Source organism: Eriocheir sinensis, chromosome 39 (assembly GCF_024679095.1).
Source record: "Eriocheir sinensis breed Jianghai 21 chromosome 39, ASM2467909v1, whole genome shotgun sequence".
Lineage (NCBI taxonomy): Eukaryota > Metazoa > Arthropoda > Malacostraca > Decapoda > Varunidae > Eriocheir > Eriocheir sinensis.
In genome coordinates, this window is record NC_066547.1 from 6,434,460 (window position 1) to 6,458,497 (window position 24,038).

The following is a 24,038-nucleotide window of genomic DNA, read 5'->3' on the forward strand; positions in this document are numbered from 1 at the left end:
AACTTCATTTTAATATTTCTCCTTTTTGTTTCTCCTCTCCCTTTCCTCTCTACTTCTCCTCTTCTATCTTGTCTTTCTTCTCTCTACTTTCTTTCTATTTTTCTTCTACATCGCTATTTTCCTCTCTCTTCTCTTTCTACTTTTCTTTCACCTTCTTTCCCTTCTCTCTTTCTCTACTCTCTATCTCATCTTTCTCCTCTCTCTTCTCTCTCTACCTCTCCTCTTTTACCTCGTCTTTCTTCTCAACCGCGCCGGCAAATCCTTCACATCAGTCGCGAGAGGATAAGGTGAGAAATATTTCAACGGAATGGTGCCCGCGACTTGCAAGGCGAGGAGATGACGTGTCGCGGGGTTGGTTGATGGGCGGCGCCGCGGTCTAACCTCCAGCGGCGGGGTTGGTCGAATTATTTATCCAGTGTCGCTGTATGTTGGCATGCCTGTGATGATAACAACAGATTTAAGTGGCACAACGATAAATGGCGTTCGCTGGCGCGCAGAACCGATACCGACTGTTGATAGTCGGTCGTAACGTTCATTTATTGCTATAATCATTTTACTTGGATTTAGAAAACTTATCAACACTCTTAGATTGGATGAGTGAAGGCGTCCTTTACGTCTCACTCAGGAAACACACGACGCACGGACGTTGACACTCTCTATTTACTGAGGTCTGTGGGCGCTGCTTATAAATACTCGGCAATAAACCAAAGCAAAATAAAAATTCAGATACATAAATTACACATCAAAGTTAGTGTAGAAATAGGAACCTGTGTCCGGCCTGCCTCGCGCTCGTCCTCCGCCGCCGCCGCCATGAACGCAAGACCTCAGCCCCGACCATCAAAAACTATTAAAATATTAAAAACCTCGAAGAAAGCACCACATTGATCGCCATTGAGCGTGGCGGCGGCGGGCGGCCCCAGCGCCTCCCAGCTGCAGGGTCCAACATGGCAGCGGAGCGGAGGCGCCATTTCGTTCTGGCAGCGGGGCTTGTCTGTTCATTTTCCTCTAATATGTCCTCGGCGCTTTATTTTCTAGGTTAGCCAAGCAACGTGACGCACGCCCTGTGTCCCGCCGGTGTCACCACAAGCACACAGGGCCAGAGAAGAGCCGCGGCATAATAAAACACCGCTGAGAGAGGTCCCGGGCGGCAGCTCCACCGAGGCGAGATGCTCCCGCCCGCCGCCGTCACTTGCCGATTAGTCTCGAATTGTGGCACTAAGGTGGCACTCTATGGCACTTTCCTGTTCGGTGCAGCTTCATTTCGATGTGACAAGCGTAATTTTTATGTTAACGCCGCGGCACCTACCTTGCATGGCGCTAAAACACACAGGCCTAATCCTCCCCGCGGGTTGGACGGCTTGGCGGCTGCTGGCTGGCGGCGGCCGCGTCCGCCATCCCCGATCCCGCTGTGTGGCACCTCCCCATAGTATTCACGCCCTCCCGCCGCTACCGCTGCTCCTATTTATTTTTATTTGTGTTTCAGCTCTGCTTATGAGGCGTGGCTGCATCCCGGGACGGTCATCAGCGCCCCACGAAGGAGGGAAGGAAGGATATCAGCAGGTGAAGAGGTGGGGAGCGTCGGGCAACACGGCAACACTCGGGCCGGGGGAGAGAAACCAGTTTGCCGCCGCCATTTTGAAGACGATCGCTCGATACAAGATATGAAGGGGATAATTGCAAAAAAATACAACACACTGCGTGCATTAAATACTCGGCGTGTCGGCAGGAGCTGGTAAAGGCCTGGAGAGTGTGCCCGATAAGGTAAGTGCCTCATCCGGCCACTGTATGCACCTAAACCTCCTCCCCGACACTCCCCGACCCAGCAAGAAATTCCCACTCCCTCTCTCGCCCTCCTCCGACGTGAAGACTCAATCCACATATATATATCAGTCGCTTTCCTGCCCCAAAAATCCACAGGGCGTATGCAGATAAAATATAATGCAGGTTCTTGCGCTGCGCCGCCTGCCTGCCTGCCTGCCTGCCTCCCCGTTGGTCAGTAACAGCTGAATGCCCCGTGATGGACGGCCTAAGTAACTGGCTGAGAAAAAGAGAGAAAAAATCCTTAATGATATAGCGTTGTGATGCACACCTAGATCATCAACCAGCGTAATGGAGGGTGTGCGCGGGGATAATGCATTAAGCAACGAGGGAAGGAAAGGAGAAACGACGCACTTTTATAACGCGTCGGTACATCATTCTTTTAAAACTACAATTTCCCTGCAAGTCTCCTCTCCTCCTCCTCCTCCTCCTTCCCGCCCCTCCGCCCTCAAAGTTATGCGGTATCATTATCATCCTTCGGTATTGTTTGGAATGGTCACTTAATGATGTTCGAGATTTACGCTACACGAGAATCTTTAGTAAGAGTCGTCGTGGGTGGGTGTGTTGTGTAGCGGCAGCGGCGGCGGGGGTGGCGGCGACGGCGGCGGCGGGGCGGTGATCATATTTGCAAGGAGAGTGAAAATGCAGCAACTTTCACTATCATCGGAGTGCTAGAGACGAACCTAATGAACCGTGGCGCCTCCTGTCATAGGTCGAATTGAGTGCAAGCGGCCGTGAAAAATAAAGGCATATATTTTTCTTACTGCCTGGCTTTTACATGTTTTTTTTTTTTATAATATAATTCTCATCTCAATCAGCTGTTCATGGATACCAGTCTGACCTTCCTCATTACCACCTCAGCGCGCGCCACTGTCTTTTTATTTTCTTTTTATTTTTTTCTCTCCTGCGCTTTATCTCTCTCACTGCAGCTCGCCAGTACGACTCTACAATTATTTTCCAGGGCAAGAAGTGCTTTAAAAGTCCTCATTATCGCCTCTCTAAAAGCAGGTTGGGAAAGGTTTACGTGCCAGGAGATGAAAGGGAGTCTCGTGTGGTGTTCAGGTGTACGAGGAAGGGAATGAGGCACCTCGCTAAATAAACAGAGGCGGTGAGGTGTAGTTCTTGCCTCTACCTTCCTCTTCCTCTCTCCTCTTTCCTCTTTTCCTCGCCCTTCCCTGTTCTTCTTCCGACTTCTCTTGCTGGTATACCGCGGCCGCCCTTCCTTCCCTCCACCACCACCTCCACCTCCTCCTCCTCCTCCTCCTCCTCTTACCATAACATTAGCGTGACACACTCGTCTGTCACACGCCAACTCCCTGACAACGCTGAGGGCCTCCTGCGGCTTCAAGAGTGCCACTAAGCTAAGAGTGCCCACTGCCGCCGCCTCTCCTTCCTCCTCCTCCTCCACCTTCCGCTCCTTCTCCTGCTCTTCTTCTAACTCCTCCTCCTCCTCCTCCTCTTGTCTTCAAACCCCTCACCATTTTACTCAACTTTTCCATGCGCCTATCTTTAGCTTTCCTTACTTTTCTTTAATTTAATTTAATTTTTTATCAATATATGTGATTATGTTTTCAATTAATAATATACATACTTTAATATTTTTTCTTTACTTCTTAATCTTCATGAGGCATTTAGGAAACAATTTAAAAAAGTAAAAATGTTCGTGTACACATCATTTCTGTCCCCAAATCTTGTCACCTTTCTTTCTTCTCCTCCTCTTCCTCCTCCTCCTCCGCCGCCGCCCGTCACGGCTCCTTCCCATCCGTGATCAAGGTAGTTCCGTAACTCTCGCTGCATATGCTACTATTGTCCTCCGGAGTGAGGTAAGTGGCGCCCTTGACAGTCTCAGTAGGCCAGTATGGAAATTTTAAGCTCACTTTCCACTGTGAAAAATTATGACAACAAAGTGATCGCGCTTTTTACCAAAATGAATAAATTTCCATCGACAGAGGCTCACTGATGAACGCAAATTGATTACTGAAATTATTATGACCAAGCTTATGCGAAACACTGTGCTTTAGGCGACTCACCTCCAGGCACAAAAAATGTTATTAATTTAGTTATGATATTTAACGTACATATATTTCAATGTTTTCACATACACACCATAATTGCATACATATTTTAGATACATTCTGTAGTCTATGACCGCATTTTCGTTACATAATAAAAATCTGGGATATTTATGAACTTTTCCCATTTTTTTTGGATAGAATACTTTTTTTATACAGTGTGCATGTGATCGCCAGCCAGAGGCCCGGTGCGGGGCGCCGCCGCGGCCTGTGACAGTGTTCCTGGAGGAGGCACGGTGTGTGTGTTTGTGTGTGTGTGTGTGTGTGTGTGTGTGTGTGTGTGTGTGTGTGTGTGTGTGTGTGTGTGTGTGTGTGTGTGTGTGTGTGTGTGTGTGTGTGCGTGTGCACATGTGTTTGTGTTGAGGCTGCTGCGCCTCTCCTCACCTTCCTTCCTCATCCATCACAGCCAAAATCCATACACTTGGCCATAATGATTCTGACGCCGAAAGAATATATATATATATATATATATATATATATATATATATATATATATATATATATATATATATATATATATATATATATATATATATATATATATATATATATATATATATATATATATATATATATATATATATATATATATATATATATATATATATATATATATATATATATATATATATATATATATATCCCAAACATAAATTCATTATTTTTTATTTTAGAGATTTTCTTAATACAGATAACTTTTTTTTTCTTATTATTTTCAATAGAAATAAATAATAAATCATTGAGTATTATCATGACACAGTGCGAGAGTTGGCCATTGCGTGGCCCTCTAAGCAAAGCATGACGGAGTGTGTGCCTCGTTCCGCGGCCGCAGGTCGGCGCATGACACTCCCCTTTAAGACTCGGGGGCGGCGCGGCAGCCTTCCCAAGCACCCTAAACGACTGACCTTCATCGCCGGGCCAACCCAACCTCCAACTTGTGGCCGACCTCCGCCCTCACACACACACACACACACACACACACACACACACACACACAGACACACACACACGTCACAGACCATCACTATCCACAATAAAGCAGTGATAAACTCCCCTTCAGCAATGTCTTAAAATCCTATATTTCTAAATAGTCTTCGAAGCTTACGCAACGACAAAACAAAACAGCGGACAAGGACCATGAGCAAATATTTAAGGAAGCTGAGTGGTTGCTTTGAAATCTCTCCTGTAAACTTGGATTAACAAAGCATGCGTAGACAGGCTTAGGCCAAACAGATATGATAAAGAGGCTTGAAATCTATTTGTCTTTGCGCCGTTGAGGGTTCAGTGTCCGCGGGTGAGCAGGGACGAGTGTTTTGGGTGGAATGTGATCACTTTAGCGGAGGGGGTGAGGGAGAGCGCCGGCGACGGCTCAGCGGCGGGACTAGAGGGGCAGGTGGCGGGTGTTAGCGAATGTAATGTTGCAGCCTGTGACGCGTTATGGCCGCGGAAACTCTTTGCGGCGCCGATACAGCGATAATCGTCACTGTGTTTATGTACATCAGAGTGACTCCCTCTCACACCGGTGGCCGTGCGGGGGTGACAAAACTGCCTCTTGTTAGCCCATACACACACGGACAAGACTCAACAACTCGATGAAAAAAAAAATCCTTACTCCTTCTGAGATTAAAATAAAATGTGGATAATCAGAAGCGACGGTACGAATGTTGAGATGCTGTGCGATTTTTTTTTTCTTTTTTTTTAAGAGGAAGAGACAACAGGATATGTGATGTTCCTTCCACCTGGTGAATGAGTAATATTATAATAGATTCAGGTGTGAGTATAATACTTAATAATACTGAAGTTCGTTGCAATAGATACATCAAAATGAGATCTTGTCTTAGTTTTTGCACAGACCGTGATAATAAGTTGATAGTCAGTGGAAGAAAAGAGAAACAATAATTTCATATTCCGGCTCATAATCAAACTTCTCAACGTATCCGGAAATATGCGTTTGAATATTCCTTTGTAACAAATGCATTTTCTCGCCAAGATCGTCGAGGACAACCGGGAAAAATTGCACTGTAACACGATAATTTATTAACAATTTCCCCTTACATATAATTTCAAGCAGAATATATTTCGAAATTTGCATAACACGGCGGTTACGATACACATGATGGAGGAAAATATTTTACGACTGCAACCTCTTCCACATCAACTTCTTTCGACATGGTGGATAAGCGATTTGAAATGCTTTATATATATTTGACTCGTTATTGCAAGTAAAAGAACAAAAAATATAGGAGAATTTGAGTTTTAAAATGCAAAGAGGTTCTGTTAAAAAGAGGTGAACCAGACATATGAACACCGGTAATAATAATAATAATAATAATAATAATAATAATAATAATAATAATAATAATAATAATAATAATAATAATAATAATAATAATAATAATAATAATGATGATAATAATAATAATAATCGGGCTATCGTTCGGAACAAGACGATAAAGCGGAATAAGGAGTCGGTGTGAGAAAGAACGAGTATAAGGAGACGACCAGACACGCGGGGCGGAGATGGGACAAGTCGAAGGAGGGATATGGAGGAGGAAATGGAAACTGGAATCGTATTAATCGGATGGCTGGGGAAGAGGGAGAAGGGAAGGGCGGTAGGAGGGAAGGAGGAAAGGAGGGAGGGAGTAGGTGAGGATATACCTAGGGAGGAGGCAAAAAGCAGAGAGCAGGAGTAAAATAAATGTAGGTTGGAGGAAAGAGATAACCAAAAAATCAATCCTAAAGTCATTTGTGGAGGAAATATCGTAAAGAGGGAACATGCAGAGTGGAGGGAGGGAGGGAGGGAGCCCGCCGGAGGAAAAATGAATGGAGGGAGTCTTGAGAGTTACCCAACGTGGAGGGAAAGAGATGGAGGGAGTTTGAACTGAGTGGGATGGAGTGAGCGGAGGAGGCTGAGGAGAGTGAGTGCAGTAGGATGGGAGGGAGTGAGAGTGAGAGAGGACCAGAGATAGGTGGGAGGGAGAGGGAGGGAGGGCTCAACAACCCACCTGTGGCCGGCTGTCTGCCCTCCCAGTCTCCCTCCCTCCCTTCCACCTTCAGCTATTTCCCGGAACCCAGTCTGGTCGCCTCTTGGCTGCCCTGTGCTCGCCGATGCTTCCTTCCTCGCCACACACCTGCCCATTACGGACTTAAAGTAGAACATTGCTAACGCGGCTCCTGCTCACCTCACGCGGGGCTCCGGCCAGGTGAGGTGTGGGGGTCTTTTTATGAAGTGTTAGTATTACTTTGCGTTACTATTATCGGTGTTTTCATCATTATTGCGATTGGGAATAATAATGATAATAATAATGATAATAAGGATAATAATATGAATAAGAATGACCACTAATGTTAATATTATCATCATTATTCAGCTTTTTCTAATTACTGTTATCATCGTTATTAGTATTACCATCACTATTATCATCATTATTATCATTACTGCTACTACTTATACTAAAATTTCTGTTGCTCCACCTTTTTAGTGTGTGGCTCGCACTGCTTAGTAACCAACACCATTGTAATTGCCGTAATTATTTCAGTTTATGGCGCCTTATAATTTTCTTCCTTTTTTTTCATGCGCTCAAGTATTTTTCAAAACCTGTTCAGCGTGCAAACTAAGGCTTTTCTTTTTCCTGCAGATTAGCTTCTGTATTTAGCGAAGACAATGAAGCAGCAAGAACATTTTTTTTTTTTTTTCATGATCATTGCTCATTACAACTCTAATTACTACCACCATCACAACCACCATCATCATCATCATCTTAGCCAACAATATTAATACCACCATCATTACCTTTGACAATCCTTTCCAACCGTCGAGCAGGCAAGAAGGAATGTCATCAGTCTCAAGGAGCAAGGAAGCAGAGTCAGAGGAGGAAAGATTGCTCAGTAAAACGTCGCCACACCAACAATGCATGCATCTCAAACCCACACCGTTCACACACGACACTGATCCACATTCCCCACAGCCACCGTCCACGCCTGTCTAGACATACACAGGACACAGAGAGACACAGGATCCAGTTCAAGGCACAGACCTTCTCGGAGGAAAATAAAAGTGGGGTCAGATTCCCATGTTTAGCGCTCGACATCCTGTATCTTGCAACACATGAGGATGCTTGCCAGTTGGAAAAAAAAGGAAAAAAAGAATAAACAATACCCTTTACATCTCCCCATCACCTCCCTGTTCTCCGGTGTGGTAGTGAGGCAGTTTTGTGGCGGCGGAACAAACACGCAACAACGTCATTAGCGAGTTCCTCTCACGGACAGATAGACGAGTGTTATTTCCTCGTGATAATTAAAGCAATAGTTAACTTGGCCAACATAACTCCGCCGTAAGGACAAATTAAGGATAAAATACGCGCGCTACTTTATTTAACCACGTGAATATTCCTCGCTGATGCATATTTCCGGACGACACGGCTCCCTGAAGACATCATTTGGACCGGGCCTCGAGACGCACCCTGATCTATCTATCACCGAGGGACGGACGCCGCTGGTTACATAGAGTCATCGCAGCGTCGGCCAGGCTACTGATGGCCATTGGGAGTTGGTACACGTGGCGTCTCACACTAATTAGAAGTACCTGGAGGCCCTGTGACCCACCCTGGCACCGAGCCCTTTGATTGAGGTCGAAGAAACGTATCCAAACTTATTCAAACCAACAAATGCCGAGAGGTTCGATGTGTTATTGTTTTCAGTGCGAGGAGGAACCGGGAAAGCAAGAGAAAGAATTTACACATACAAACAGCAAAGACTTAAGGCTGCCTCGGAGGAGAAGCAAATCAGTCGTAATTAAAACCGGAGATAAGACCCGCGCCGAGCTTCAAGGCCGTACGTAAGACCCGGCGCGAGATTTATTATCCCCATTATCCTTATTGCAATATATCACTTTAATTGCGCTTGCACTTAGTTATGCGGCGGCCATTGTTGCCAGCCCGGGGAGACACACAAAAACCGTCTCGAAAATTGCCTCTTCGCGGTTAACGACGTTAGAAATGATGCACGATGTTGAAAAAAAAAAGCGACGTATAAAGTTTTGAGGGCGGGCTTCTGATCGGCCGTTCGTCTCCCGCGTAACCACGTTAAAGAAGAGATACAGACCATTACAGACCCGAACAGACCCCGAAATGGCGAAACTCTAATTAAGACACACAATCGGGCTGTCCGGCTACAGGTAAAACTCTCCCGAGCCCACTTCCACCACCACCACCACCGTCGTCGCCGCCACCGCCGCCGCCGCCCGACCCCCATAACTCCTCTGCGGGCTGTTTTATTTCTCCAGTCTTTGGTAAACAGGAACCCAACTCTTCTGAGGAAAACTTTTGCATAGTAAATCCCGCCCCCGTGTTGTATGTGTTCGGGAACGCACGAAAAAGGAAAATAGTTAAATCCTGCGATAAGTAAGGTTTTTCTCCTTCTCTCAAGCTAAACTCGCCTTATTAACGGTCCTGGGACGCTGCGTGGGTCTGCCCTAGTTTATATTTTTCCAATTTAATCTGAGATGCATTTGTTAGGGGGAAGAATAAGCCGGCAGACAATAGGGAACACGTAGTTTCACATCGGGGCGAGGAGCTGCTTTCTTCCCCCCTGAACTTGCGAGCACTGATAAGGGAGTTCGAAATTCATCCGTGTGTATGTGTGTGTGTGTGTGTGTGTGTGTGTGTGTGTGTGTGTGTGTGTGTGTGTGTGTGTGTGTGTGTGTGTGTGTGTGTGTGTGTGTGTGTGTGTGCGGGATGGGGAACAGGGCCAAAGGGAAGCCAGAGGAGTCAGGACACAACACCGATAACTGAGCCACTCCAAGGGTATCTAAATGTATGCAGGTGAAGGTACAGGAATCCAACGAAAACCTGAGGACTTATCTTCGGACTAAAAACAGGAGGAACGCTTGTAATTTCACCTCACGCGGGAATGAAATGGGTGAATAATTATAGCTTCTCTGGGGTAAGACAAAGACATTGGGAGGTCCGATTTGCCATTCATCACTCGTATTGCTCTAACAGGGAGGCGGTAGTGGAAGAAAGGTCCTTCATTTTGCATATATATAAGATGCAGATTGATATCCATAAGCAGCCGCGGAGGGAGGCCACGGTCTGCATACTGAGGAGCAGACCTGACAAGTCCCAATGATGGATAACCTCCGCCCAGACTACGGTACAAGGGCGCTGCTGGTCCCCCCTGAGTTATTAGGGGACTTCTCCATGTGTGTGTTTTCTCCTTCTCTCTCTCTTTCCCTCTCCCTCTCTCCCTCTCTCTCATTTTTTTTCACTCTCTCCCTCTCTCCCTCTCTCATTTTTTTTCACTCTCTCCCTCTCTCCCTTTCTCACCACACACGCATACTCCCTAACTTCCCTCTCCCCTCTCTATCTTCACGACTATCTACCTATCTACACATGCATCCATCTCACTAATGGCTTTCCCTCTGTTTCTTCACTTAAACTCACATAAAATGCCACTCTTTTTTCCGGTCTAGATTTCCATTCCTCGTTAGTCTGATTATCTTTCTTGCCATCGGAGTGTCCGTTTTGCTTCTCTCTTTCTCCTCTCTCTCTCTCTCTCCTGTTCTCCCGCTTCCCCCTCCTCCTCTTTCCCTCCTTTCTCCTACCGTTGGAGGTGGAGGAGGTGGAGGAGGAGGAGGAGGAGAGAGCAGGGGTTCAGAAAGAAGGCTACGCGCTCTCCCATCCTTGTTTGCCTCTAGTAAACAGTCAGGAACGCTCCCCTGCATTCTTGCTACTTGGTACTGGTGTGTGTGTGTGTGTGGGGTGTGTGTGTGTGTGTGTGTGTGTGTGTGTGTGTGTGTGTGTGCGCGCGCTCGCGCGTGCGCGTGTTTTAATAGTTGTTTTATTACCTTTCGTGCATACAAAAAGGAATTTCAATACGGTATGGCATTTTTACCCTTTAAGTGCATCTATAAACAGTGATTTGATTTCGTTTTTCTTGATTTCATTCATTTTTCGGAATGGCCAATACCTTGCGGAACCTCCCCCGAGTTCCACGCTTCGAGCACGGCGCCATGGGAATAATTAAACGCTGTATAGAAATAACTCACATAATCATCTTTTACACAAATTTCAGCATGAACTTTCCGCACTTTGTTAAATATTTCAAGATAAACTTTGCGGGACAGTTAATTTTCAGATCTCTCATTAAAACTTTAAAAATAATGTAGGATTAAATATTCCTTATGTCCCCAAGAACATTAGATCACCCAAATTGTGCATACCGTTATTTGTGCCCAAACGCCTAACCAACAAACTCTGAGCTATAACTCGGCGCCGCGGTCCGCCGAGTTGGGAGCACAGATTACAACTGTCTGCCTGAGCCACTGCGGGGCATCGCTTTTGCCAAACTATTATAAAGTGCTCAGGCAGACCTCAGAGCAAGAGTTAGGGTTGCTTGCCTCTTCGGCCAAGCTAAAGAGTATTCAATGGTGGCAGTTTGGGGCAGTTGGTCCTAAGTCTTAAGGATATGCCACCGCGCTGAGAGTTTCGTTTCCTCATATATTTATTTTTTTCCAGTCTCTCTACATGAAGTAAACTCGAGGCGGGCGTCTGGTATTGGTTATTGGCACGGCTGAACGAGACGAGGCGCTTCTCCACAACTCTGGCCTCGCAAACAATGTGTGGAGGGGAGAAAGTTGATAATTATTGGCTGGAAATTGTGTAAATAGTTGGGAATATGTTGTGGAGGCCGTCTGCTCATCGGTGAAATAAGTTGCAGTAACTCTCGTGTAGTTTCGAGAGTCCAAGCGTGTTCAGATAAACTAATATATCAACGCTGTGAACCTTTTTAGGAGGATGCTGGTTTTAAAAGGGAACGCCGCCAAGCACAGATAAAGGAAAGGTTTTATATCGATAAATGTTAAAGGGTTTATGTAAAAAGCCCTGCAACTTATTCCCGATACAAAAAAAAAAACTAAGTTGACTGTCACACTCATAGTTCAGAAAAAGAATAATGACTCAAAGTGTATAGTGAACAACATTGAATAAGTCTGTTAACGAATTAAGAAGCTTGTATAACTTCAGAATCATATTGCGTAACAGTATCTATAAGGGCTTATGGTATCAGTATTGTAACGAATAAGATGATGATGTGACGTATTTAAACACGAGACTATATACATTTTTTACATCTTTCCTTATCGTCTGTAAATATAGTGTCTGTGCCAACCCCAACCTTGCCCTCTTCGGTTACAATTTGTACTTCAAACACTCCATTAAGGAAACGTTTTCATCCCCGCACCTCAGCAAGACACTTTTCCTTATTTCTAAGGGAGCGCGAGGCCCGTCCATTCAGCCAGCCCCAGGCACGGCCAGGCCTGCCCCCCGCGGCTAACAAGCGTCACCGACAATTAGTGCCCGGCCCGTAAACAAGAGGGACTCGTAATTACTGTATCTCTCCCCGCAGTACGGTCGTCTGCCACCTCTTCTTCCACAGTTAATGGCGCTTGAAGGTGCATCTGAGGAGCCTCGCGTCGTAGCATTTCGGGCGAGCAGATGTTCCAGGGCCTCGAGGCAGGGCTGTGGGCGCCGCTGGGGTGGAACCAAGAAGCCTCTGGGGTGCAGGAGCGAGGGGAGCCGAGACAGAGGGTTCACAGTAGGCGGAGGAGCGAAGGAGAGTCACAAACATGAACCTGGTAGCGGCGGGCAACCCGAAGCCTCGTCTGCATGTTAAAGAAGCAGGGGCGGCGGTGACGGCCGAGTCAATCGAGGGAACAAGTTGAGTCGTTAAGTAAAAGGGCGAGAAATGCCTTGAAACAGAACTCGAGGAGGAGTAAAGAAACTATGCCCTGACAGCTATAGCTTTCTGGTTCTTCACGGTGGATTCCGATTATCTAGCAAGAGGGTCATAATGGTTAGTGGAAGGAGGTGCATTTAATACTTAGGGCAGAAAACTAAAATTCTTCCCAAGCCATATTTACGTCAAGAGCCCACTGCTACTCATTGTGCTTTTTACAACGGAGGAAAGTTACTCTCGTCTTTTAATACAACGACATTGCAAGATGTTCTTTCTCTGTCGCAAGACGTAAATTATTGTAACAAGAGTTTTTCCGTGAGTTGAGTGAGGTACGAAGGGGTGGAGGGAGAGACTGACAAAAAAATGACGTGCGGAGTCCACAGCGGCGGCCGTCGAGCCCTGAGGAACGATGCAACTCTGTCATCCTGGATAAGAAACACCGGCGTCGAGGTGCTGAGGGAGACAAGACGACCCGAACCAAAATTAGATGACAGCGACACGGTTGCTTCGCCCCTTTCCTTCTCCACCTCTCCTCCTCCTCCTTCTTCACCACCACCAGCTCCTTTCCTTCTTCTCCCCTCTCATGCCTTAGACGGAAAGAAGCAGTGATGTTTTTTTTTCTAGCGAGGCTCTTAAACAAACGCGCCCCGAGATACACCCGTAGAAATAATAAACTAAACGACGCCGAGTACTTAAAAGTTTGTGTTGCGGGTTTCTTAGGTATTGGAGAGGTGATAAAGGACAAATTGGCAGCGAGGGCTCGGCTTTAAGCATCAATTAGAAGAACAGTCTGAGGGAGAGAGAGGAAGAGAGAGGGACCAAGAGAGAGAGACTGTGACTGGCCCGCGTACATCAAGGAGGGGTGAGAGAGAGAGAGGCGACTATGTGTCTTTTCCGCCTTTGCCTCCTCTTCCTCCTCCTCCTCCTCTTCCTCTTCCTCCTTTTCATCACTTCCCCTCTTCTCTTTCCTTCATTTCCCTTCTTCCCTTTTCTTTTGCCTCCTCTTCTTCGTTCCTCTTTTTTCTCCATTCTTTCCCCCATCTCTCTTTTCTTCACTTTTTCTAGTATCCTCCACATCCTCCTCTCCTCTTTCCTTTCCTTCATCTCCCTTTTCTTCACTTTCTCATGCCTCCTCCTCTTCCTCGTTCCTCTCCATCCCCCTCTTCAGTTTGCTTCATCTCCCTTTTCTTCACCTCTTCTAGCATCTCCTCGTCCTTGCCTCTTTCCTTTCCTTCATTTCCCTTTTCTTCACTTTCTCATGCCTCCTCCTCTTCCTCGTTCCTCTCCATCCCCCTCTTCAGTTTCCTTCATCTCCCTTTTCTTCATTTTCCCTAGCATTCTCCTCCTCGTCGTTCCTCGCTTCCCTCATCTCCCTTTTCTTCACTTTCTCATGCCTTCTCCTCTTCCTCGTTCCTCTCTATCACCCTCTTCAATTTCCTTCATCTCCCTTTTCTTCATTTTCTCTAGCATCCTCCTCCTCGTCGTTCCTCGCTTCCCTCATCTCCCTTTTCTTCACTTTCTCTCCTCGCCTCCTCCTCCTCTTCCTCATTTTATCTCCCAGGACGTCGGTCTGTTTACAAAATTTGCTCCTCTCCCGGTGCTTGTTTTTCATTCAGTGGCACACGCGCGGCACTCCAGCTTGCCAAGAATCTTAAGCGAGCGGCTGAGTTGCCACGGCTTTGGATGTCCATAACTCACGGGCCAGACAACGATCATGCCGAGACTGGTCGCTTTGTAGCCCCGGTTAGTTACGACCCCGACTCGAGGGGGAAAACAAACAAATCAATAATTTCTTTAAGCTATCAGTAGGAAGTTGGGCTCACCTCGTGTTTCACCGGCGAAATATCTCCTGTATTTTTTCCCTGTCTTCCTGGAGGGGGCCGAGCCGAGCCGAGGCGGAGCATTATTAAACAAGGCTGCTGAGTTTCCACGAATGGCGGGGAGAAGCACCTGAATCACTCTCTCGTCCAAATTGGAAAATGACTCGCGGCACGAAGGCCAGAATATTACGGGGTGCAGGCAAGATTTACGTCGGGTTTCGATAATCAACCTCCAGCCTCTATAATCAACGTCGTGGCCGCATTAATCTTACTAAATCATATGCAAAGCCTTAATTAACGCCATAAAGAGCGCTGATAAATGACTTATTGTTGAGAGCTCCTCCTCCTCCAACTCCTCCTCACTCTCATCCTCTGCCTTCTCCTCCTCAGCCCTCTAAGGATGTCGGATGCTCATAGTTTTTTTTTTACAAGAAGAAGCCCACGTGCACTCCTTGCCTTCATATGGTCGAGTAAGCAGCTTCTGAAACGAGGGAAGCTGTGGAGGATGTCTGTGGCCGGCCGTGGGGAGCAGCGGGCAACCCACCTCAGCGCACCAGCAGCAGCAGCAGCAGCAGCGCGGGTGATAAACAACGGCCGGCGAAGTATACGAGCGAATCTCATCGCTTGACGATCGCCCCCCGAGCACCCACTTATGTGAACGACCGCAAAAAACACCGCCAGTCAAACGCTAACCACGGCAATAACTAGAATAACGAGAGGCTAAACATCCAAACAGCTACCTTCGCCGTGGCCAGGTGCCCCGCCCTGAATTAAGGGTCCGGCCCCGACGTGTTTATATCAATTTACAAGCCGGCCGGAATCAATTTACTCCCTGTGAAAACTCGGGAAGATATAAATTTGCGTGTCTGGAGAACTGACGGATGAAATACCTGCAGTGTTTATGGAGTGTAAATGTTGAGTTGGGAGAGGAGGAGGATTTTTACAAGGCCGCGGCGGAACACTGAGCCGATTTTTAAATAATATACTGGAGCACACATCACACACCCCAGTACTTAATTGCTGGAAATAAACAAGGTGTGGTTGTGTGTGTGTGTGTGTGTGTGTGTGTGTGTGTGTGTGTGTGTGTGTGTGTGTGTGTGTGTGTGTGTGTGTGTGTGTGTGTGTGTGTGTGTGTGTGTGTTTGAGTGTGCGTGTTTGAGTGTGCGTGTGTGTGTTGGCCAGACTGCTACATCTGATCGCCAGGCGCAGTGAGTTAGCTGAGCGACAAAACGCAAAGTAATTACCGACTCACTAATTACACAAGAAACAAATATTACAACAGCCGCCGGAAGGACGACGCATAATGCAAATTGGCGGAACATAAACCCTCGGTGCTCGGACAGGCCAAGCAATATACCACAAGCCCGATGGAGGGGGGGAACAGGAGCGAGAGGGAGGAAAGAGAAGTAAGGGGGGGAGGGCCATAGACGATTCACATATACCGCCATACACTGAAGATATACACACCCCACGCACCCACAACCCCTGCAGCCATACACAGGTGGATGATAGAAAGTACACCCAACCCTATTCGAGAGCAGATCCTCCCTATTTTACAATCGCACAAAAATTTATTCAGAATGCTCATTACCCAAAGCTATCACCTAATACTGGACGTCAACAAACTCCGGCATAGCATGGGAGAAACCCCCTTAAATTGCGGATTCACAATAAACCCTGGCCGGCCCGTGTTCATATACGTGCAAATGTGTGAAAACGCAATTTTGCTGCGAGTGTCCCCATGTTAGTGAGTTTTCAGTCGGGGGCTTTCATGTACAAGTTAAGTTGATGGTGGCGTAGAATTTATCGGGGAGAGAGTTTTTCACCCTCACACTGCTGGGGGGGGGGGAGGTGAGGGGTGAGGGAGGCTGGCTGGGGAAGAGGAGGAGGTGGAGGAGGAGGAGAAGGTTGTGGAGAGGGGAGATATATACATGCGGAGATATTTTTTGGTGTGTGTGTGTGTGTGTGTGTGTGTGTGTGTGTGTGTGTGTGTGTGTGTGTGTGTGTGTGTGTGTGTGTGTATATTCGTGCTTGTGTACGTAAAAGAGTATAAGTGTGCATGGCTAACCCTCATCCCTTCTCTAGTGTATCGATGGTAACCTGCAGGAAGGCGATTGGGTGCTTTACGGGCGGCGAAAAAGGGATCGGAATGAACACTCGAGGGCGGCGGTGATCGGTCAAGTGTGTGGTCTGACAGGGGGGGAGGAGGGGGGGAGGGGCGGCATGATACACGGGGACGTCGCGGCCTCCAGACAGTGGTGATTGTGAGAGACGCCTCCAGCACTTACCAGTCATCGCAAAGACACAGCACCCGAGACTGGAAGGTGGAGGAGGAGGAGGAGGAAGAGGAGAAGGAGAAGGAAGAGGTGGAAGAAAAGGAAGAGGGAGGAGGAGAGCGGGAAACATCAAGGGTAGCAGAAAGGAGAAGGAAGAGCAAGAAATAGCAGAATGAGAAGAAGAGGCAGCAAAAAACAGAGATGGAAAGAAGACGCACAAGAAGAAGAAGGAGTATCATGAAAGGAAGGGAGCAAAAAGGAGTAGGAAGAAGTAGGGGTAAGAGACGTAGGAGGTGATGTTGAAGAATTAGACCTTAAACAGCATCCTCGATTTCCAGGTAAAGACAATATAGAAGAAATATAGAATGTATATCCAAACGTGCGATGTAATACACTGGCCAGGAGATGCAAAGGAGGAGAAGAATGGTCGCGGATGGAGTTATATATAGGACAATATCTTACGCTGGCTACAGTCCCGATGCATGGAAGGCTCGGGGCGTCATTACAAGGGGAGTAGCTGAAGCGTGGGAACAATGACCGATGGGAAGAAACAACAAAATCACACTCGCAGTAGAGACACCATGGAGAAAACTACCAACACAAAACTATGTTCATACAAAAAAAGTACAACGCTCTGATAAACGACCACTTTGACATATTAACGAGTAAAACGACCTTGGACGTGAAGGTCATAAGGTGCGGTGGAACTCAGGTGGACGACCCGCCCGACTTAGCTACAGGACTCAGACAGACGAAAATATGATAAACCGCCCCTTATTTCTCTTCCTTATTCAGCAGTACCCACCTCGTGACCTCAGGCCTTCTAGTAAAGCATTATATACAACTTCGTTTGACGGACGATTGGCTGCAACACGGGAAGGTCGCGGACGTCGATAAACTATAAGAGATTACAAGTTACAGCCACAGCAGAAAAGGATGACCAGAAAAAAGGAATCCGAGTCAAAGGAGCAAGTGTTAAAGAGTAGCACTTGGGAAGAGAGCACTAAACACGTCTGAACTTCAGGTGAGACTGCCCCGTGGATAATTGAAAAGAACGTTGCAAATGAATTGATTATGGCGTGACTCAGCGTGGTTGGCGGAGGCACAGAGACACAAAGGAGGAAGGAAATTGTTCACTGGAGAGAAGAACGATTGGACAGCACAGAAAGCCAGAAGACGCAGATTTCACTTACTCACATTTCATTGGCCCCGGACAGGAAATTCCACTGAGGAGGAGTAAGATTAAGAAATACAGAAACCAAAGAACATTATAAACCTTCAAAAACAAAAAAAAAGATAGACAAAAAAGTCTTACTAACGCCGTCTCGTGCCTCACACACCGGCCTACACCAGACGAGTACTCGCAACTTTCATCTACAAGCGAGGAAGATTACGTGTAATTACCCGGCGCTAATCCATAATAACGCAATCATTAGGCAAACACGGACGCCTACATACATCACACATACACACATTATAATTACGGGAAACAAACATACGCACGCCCATACACACGCGTGCACCCCTACCCCTCCCCCCCCACACACACGCACACGCACACACACACACACACACACACACACACACAGACACACAGCAGCGCCACCACTCCCCTTGACAACACGACTAATGCATCATTAACTAAGGAAGCCTTCCCCGAACACCCTCACTCTCGTATATTATTCCCTCCGCTCGTGTCTCACTGTCTGCCGAGCTTCCAGACTTAAAGAAAGAGAAAGAAAGAAACGGGTCCTCCATATTCAAACAGGAAGCCCGAGGAGACACCTTACGCGGACTGTAAAAACAAGACATTACTTAGACGATGTTGGTCTGATGGATAATACAACAAAAAATACGTTAACTGGTTTCTGTTCTTGCCGAGATTGATGTTATGCTCGGTTTTTTTTTCATTTTTATATATTTTCAATCTGTTATCGTACTCCATATTTCTACAAAACACTACTATTACTCTTTTGGCGTCTTGTTCTTTTTTTTTTTTTTTTTTTTTTTTTTTGTCCGGGCAGCGTATAGCGGGCTTTTTCTTTTGATACTGATTTTGTTATTTGCCCTTGACCTGCCTCCCTTGCATGCACTGTAAAAAAAATATCACCAACATTCCAAAGCTATACCACGATTCAAGGCTTTTATTTTTTCTCTTTCTATTACGTATTTTTTCCCCCTTTTGCGTCTCCGTCTGCGTCACTTCCCTCCGTCACCCTCGCCCCCTAAGTCGCCGGCCGGGCCTGGTAACCGCGGCGCTGGTCCAGGCTCCTGATATACAAAGGGGCGCCTCCTACACCTGATCATTAACCTGAATCAATAACACTTACGAGAGACGCGCGTGGGCCAACATAAATACCCGAAATCTATGCATCCTTGTGTGTTTGTGGTTGCACCGAGGCTTGTGTGTCTCCCCGGCTTGGCGAACAAACACAAACACACACACACACACACATACACACATCAATATATGCACGCACACACGCCTGTTTATAAGTCCACATGCTGGTATACACACAAACTTTTCACGAGTCATGTGTTTTAGTACCTGTAAGCATCAGTAACTTGGCTTTACATCGCTGAGGGAAGAGGGGGACTAAAATATTTCAAAATGAGGTCCGCGATAAATTCTGGCTTTAAAAATCAAACTTGTTGGCTAGGTATTGCTTAAGCCGGGGCCGGAAGGTAAAGGGAGGGAGAGAGTGCTGGTAAGGGGGCGGTGCAAGGGAAGAGGAGGGGGAAGGAGGCTGAGAGGGAGGACCATTCGTAAAAGATAGAAGAGAATCTGGCCATAACTTCGTCTCTTATCCGCTAAAGTTGAAGTTGCCGGCGTCAAACCATGGCGCGGCGGCGTGAGATAATGGCGGCTGTAAACATCCCTGTGATCTGTTTTCTCACACACACACACACACACACACACACACACACACACACACACACACACACACACACACACACACACACAGCCCCTTTCCTCCTTCCCCCATCCCGGCACACACATATACACACGAACAAACAGTATAGAAGAAAGGAAAGGGAAAGGAAATAATGAAGACAGAAAAATGACAACGGAAGGCGTTATAAGTTTCCTCAGTACACGCTAATCTGCGTCAGGGGAGGAATGGGCGGTAAAATACACCTTTCCTGTCCATTTCTCAGCAACAATCCCCTTCCCCCTAACAGTGTGATAAGAGTAATAAGAGGAAAGAGAGAAGAGAGAAAAGAGAGAGAGAGAGAGAGAGAGAGAGAGAGAGAGAGAGAGAGAGAGAGAGAGAGAGAGAGAGAGAGAGAGAGAGAGAGAGAGAGAGAGAGAGAGAGAGAGAGAGAGAGAGAGAGAGAGAGAGAGAGAGAGAGAGAGAGAGAGAGAGAGAGAGAGAGAGAGAGAGAGAGAGAGAGAGAGAGAGAGAGAGAGGGCAGGGGCGTATTCTCCCCTTCATCTATTTCTCCCTGTGCTTGTTCTTTCCCTCGTCCTTCTTTTGTCCCTCTTCCTCCTTTCTTTTTTTCCTTTCACCTCATCTTCATCACATATTTCCTTTCATCTACCTGAGCTTCCTTCCTTCCCCTCTCAAGGTTTTCACTTTTTTTTTCGTACATTCCTTGTCTTCCGCCTTTTTTTTTAACCTGGTTGTTCACCTTTCGCCACCTACTCCATCTTCCTGTTCCTTTCACCTAATGACTGTCTTTTATCTCTTCCCTGAGCAGTCAAGTACCTCATGTTCGTACCATACTCTCAACTCTCTCACACTCACTCTCATTCACTCTTTTTTTCTCTTTCCCTCACTCTCTCTATCCCATACAACCTTCAGCCGCCATACATACCCTCACACACATACCCTCCGCCATACATACCCTCACATACACACATACGGAACCTTCCACCAGCCAGCACCTTTTAAATCTGGTCCACCAAGACGGCCCGGGCACCAGGCGCGAGGTCCCACTCCGTGACTGATTCTGACATCCTCGCCCCATAAATCTGACAGTACGCAAAGGCTCCTCGTAAAGAAGGGGCGATGGGGCACAGGGGACGCCCGTTACAGTGACCGCCGTCTGGTACACCCTCATTACCAAACGCCGCCGACCACACGAGCACACAGGAACACCAATGGATTCTCGCACCGCTGGGAATCCTGCTTGAGGGAAAGAAGGGAGGGAAAGAGCCGCGGCTGAAGCTTCAGGTGGCGTTCTGTGGGCCGCTGCCGAAGGGATATGAATGGCCGGGAGAGGGTGTAAGGCCTATGAGTGCTTGATGGGTGGGATAATTTAAGGGTCTCCGGGGGCTGGAAAGTCGGCAGTTTAGGTGTAAGAGAAGGGAGGAACGCGGGAGGGTGGGTGTGTACATGGCGCCCCCGAGGACAAGAGGCGGGCGTGTGCATGAAGGGCGAAGGCCGAGGGACGGGAGGGTGTTGCGGGGACTCCGGAAACCCCATTTTGTGGAAACCAAAGGCCATTAGGACCCCCATTAAAATTCCATTAAAATCCTCTATAAACAGTGACCAGTTGGGGGAGATAGCGACCCCTTCATCCCTCTGCGCCCCTCGCCACCTCCCCCAACCCCCGCATCTCCTCCCCACGCCCCCTTAGGCAGAGGATGGGGAAGGGAGAAAGAGGAGTAGAGGAGAAGTAGCACGGCTGGCAGGAATTTGATGAGGTGCGGCTTTTGCTTTTACCATCCATCACGTCTTTTGCCTCTATGCCCTGACACCCAAAGACCCAGCGGGACTTACACGGCGCCGCAGGAATGAGTGTCTGAAGGAGGCCCGCCGATGCTCCCTGTCGAGCCCCGCCGCGCCAGGCTCCCACGCCCGCCTCACGACCTCCTCCGGCGCCTCCCACAGCAAGGTGATGGAGTGCCCGGCTAACCTGACTATGAGTTGCTTCTCAGTATATTACAGTTTCTAACAAAATGGCTCCATATTGGGTGTATTCCCACAAGCTGTATCCGCGTTCGGGGCTTTCGACACGACTACTGCGTGTCTCGAAAAAAAAATAGGTGTTATTAGTTAATATACGGCCATATTGGATGTTGTACCGTCGGCCTGTGGCGGAATATGACTTGTAACTTTTCATCCGGGTACTGATGGACGACCGGTTAATGAACCTTTACGCGAGGCAAAGCTGATTTAGCAACAGGCACAAGTTTCAAAGTCCCGGCACGGTGCGTGTCCTCCAAAATTTACACACCCTATGGGATTAGATCAATCATTACACGGACGACAAAAAGAATTATCATAAAGCAGCAGCTTAGAGAGCAAAAAATGTGACGGGAAGAAAAGCAAACTCCTTGAGCTACGAGCGGACGCATTAAAATTAATTTTCCAAACATTGTCCAACATTCACCTACACAGGACACTAATGAAGACTCATACTAAGTCCACAGTATATCAGAATAAATGCTGAGCTTCATAAAGACATTCCAGTGCACGAAATATCTCACCCACAAAGCGACACGGCTCCCGCTCCCTTCCCTCCTCCCTGCCGCCTCCGTCCTTGGCTGCTCCCATAATCCTCCGGCTCTTCCCCCGCGCCCCTCCCGCCCCTGCCACCCTAAGTAATGCCTCCGCTACCTCCCTCGTAAGTCTCCATCGAGCATAAACTTGGAGAAGTTCCCATGGCCCGGGCGAGGCCTAATGAACTCGTATATCTCCCGGGATGCACATGATGAAAAGTCGGCGGCGGGCGGCGAGACTGAGGCAGAAACTGGAAGATTAAGGCGGACCATCACGAGACCGAGATTATATTTAGATACGTGTCTACCGCGAAGTGAGGAACACAGAGGCACACAAGAGGGGGATGAGGGGCGTGGGGATAAAGGGGATTCAGTACGACAGTGGGACAGTGAGAGGAGATTACTGAGTGTTAAGATATATTAAGATACACGACCAGACGCGATGTATTGTGTAAGTGAGAAAATAATACGAGTAAAGTACAGTGGTTAGCGCGTTTGACTCACCAACGAGAAGTCTCATATTCCATTCCAGGGAGGGGTGGAAACGGATTGTTTTTCCCTTACACCAACGCCCCCGTCCACCCGGTATCAAACAGGAAGCTGGTGTCAGTCGGGAATTGTGCCCAAACCCCAGAGGCAGTGGTCTGACATCGCCAAAGCAGACTAACCCAAGGAGGACTCAAGGCCTTAAGGAATGAGGAATGTAAGCTTGTAACTTGGTCCAGGAAGATATAAGTAGGTGACGTACGCAATACACACATTACACATACGCGCTACAAAAGTGACCAACAAAATTAAGTAAAAACCATGACGGAGGATAAAAAAATTAAAAAAAACATACATAACTTTTGAGGAACCACTGGCAAAAAAAATAATGACGATGCAGTTAATAAGAACGATTAATACTGAAGGACAGACACAATACTGGTACAGAACACTCGCCCAGGCGTAGCTCAGCGTGCCTCGCGATCCCGCCCCCCCCTCCCCCCCTGGCATCGATCGAGTTGTGTTCTCAGATGGCAACACAAACCGGCGGCAGAGAGAGAGAGAGAGAGAGAGAGAGAGAGAGAGAGAGAGAGAGAGAGAGAGAGAGAGAGAGAGAGAGAGAGAGAGAGAGAGAGAGAGAGAGAGAGAGAGAGAGAGAGAGAGAGAGAGAGAGAGAGAGAGAGAGAGAGAGATGAGAAAAGACCCACAGACAGTCAGAGAGAGGCAAACAGAACCAGAGAAAGAAAGAGAAACAGACAGACAGAGGGAAAGAGCGAGTCAGACAGAAAGACAAGACACAGAAAAACAGAGAATCAGTCACCGCCATAATACTTAAACAAAAGAGAGACGCACGGTAAACACAATTCAAAGGAGGAGAAGGAGAAAGAAGCCTCAGCCTTTCAAAATTTCCCTTCCGATCCACATGCGTCGGGAGATATCAATTACTTTAATGGTCCCGCACGCCCGCCAGCCCGGCTTCATAAAATGTTGCTCCTCATCCTCCCAACCCTCGGCGGGGCAGTGATAAATACATACACGGGGCACCTGGACCTGAATACCCGATCTCGATATAAATTCCATCCACTATTTCTATCATCAATAATTTACGTCTTGCCTTCGTCTGGTGCAAATTATACACACTGACCAGTCATACATAAAGGACAGCCAGCCCCCCGCCCCCCTAAACCAGGTCCTCCTCCTCCTCCTCCTCCTCCTCCTCCTCCACCATCTCTTCCTCCTATGTATACTTGTATTATGCGAGGTCCCTCAGGTAGTTATGCTGGCCAACATCTTAATTAATGGAGCAGGTGTTATTAACTAGATAGAAACCGGCGATATTTGGCCTCTTCGCTTTCCTATATAAAGTTGCTGCCGTGGAGGA

General features: G+C 47.3%; 1 protein-coding gene and 1 long non-coding RNA gene across 3 annotated transcripts in view; one reads left to right on the plus strand and one right to left on the minus strand.

The window, feature by feature from the left end:
- The window catches only part of LOC127008922 (homeotic protein ultrabithorax-like), a 168,948-nt gene that overhangs the window by 119,421 nt on the left and 25,489 nt on the right, over window positions 1-24,038 (minus strand). The gene's annotated exons all lie outside the window — the stretch shown is intronic.
- The window catches only part of LOC127008923 (uncharacterized), a 48,731-nt gene that overhangs the window by 753 nt on the left and 23,940 nt on the right, over window positions 1-24,038 (plus strand). The window contains exons 1-2 of the long non-coding RNA XR_007761460.1: window positions 1-1,220; window positions 1,484-1,761. The exon at window positions 1-1,220 is cut by the window's left edge and continues 753 nt beyond it. This is a non-coding gene — a long non-coding RNA (uncharacterized LOC127008923). The remainder of the gene's footprint in view (window positions 1,221-1,483; window positions 1,762-24,038) is intronic.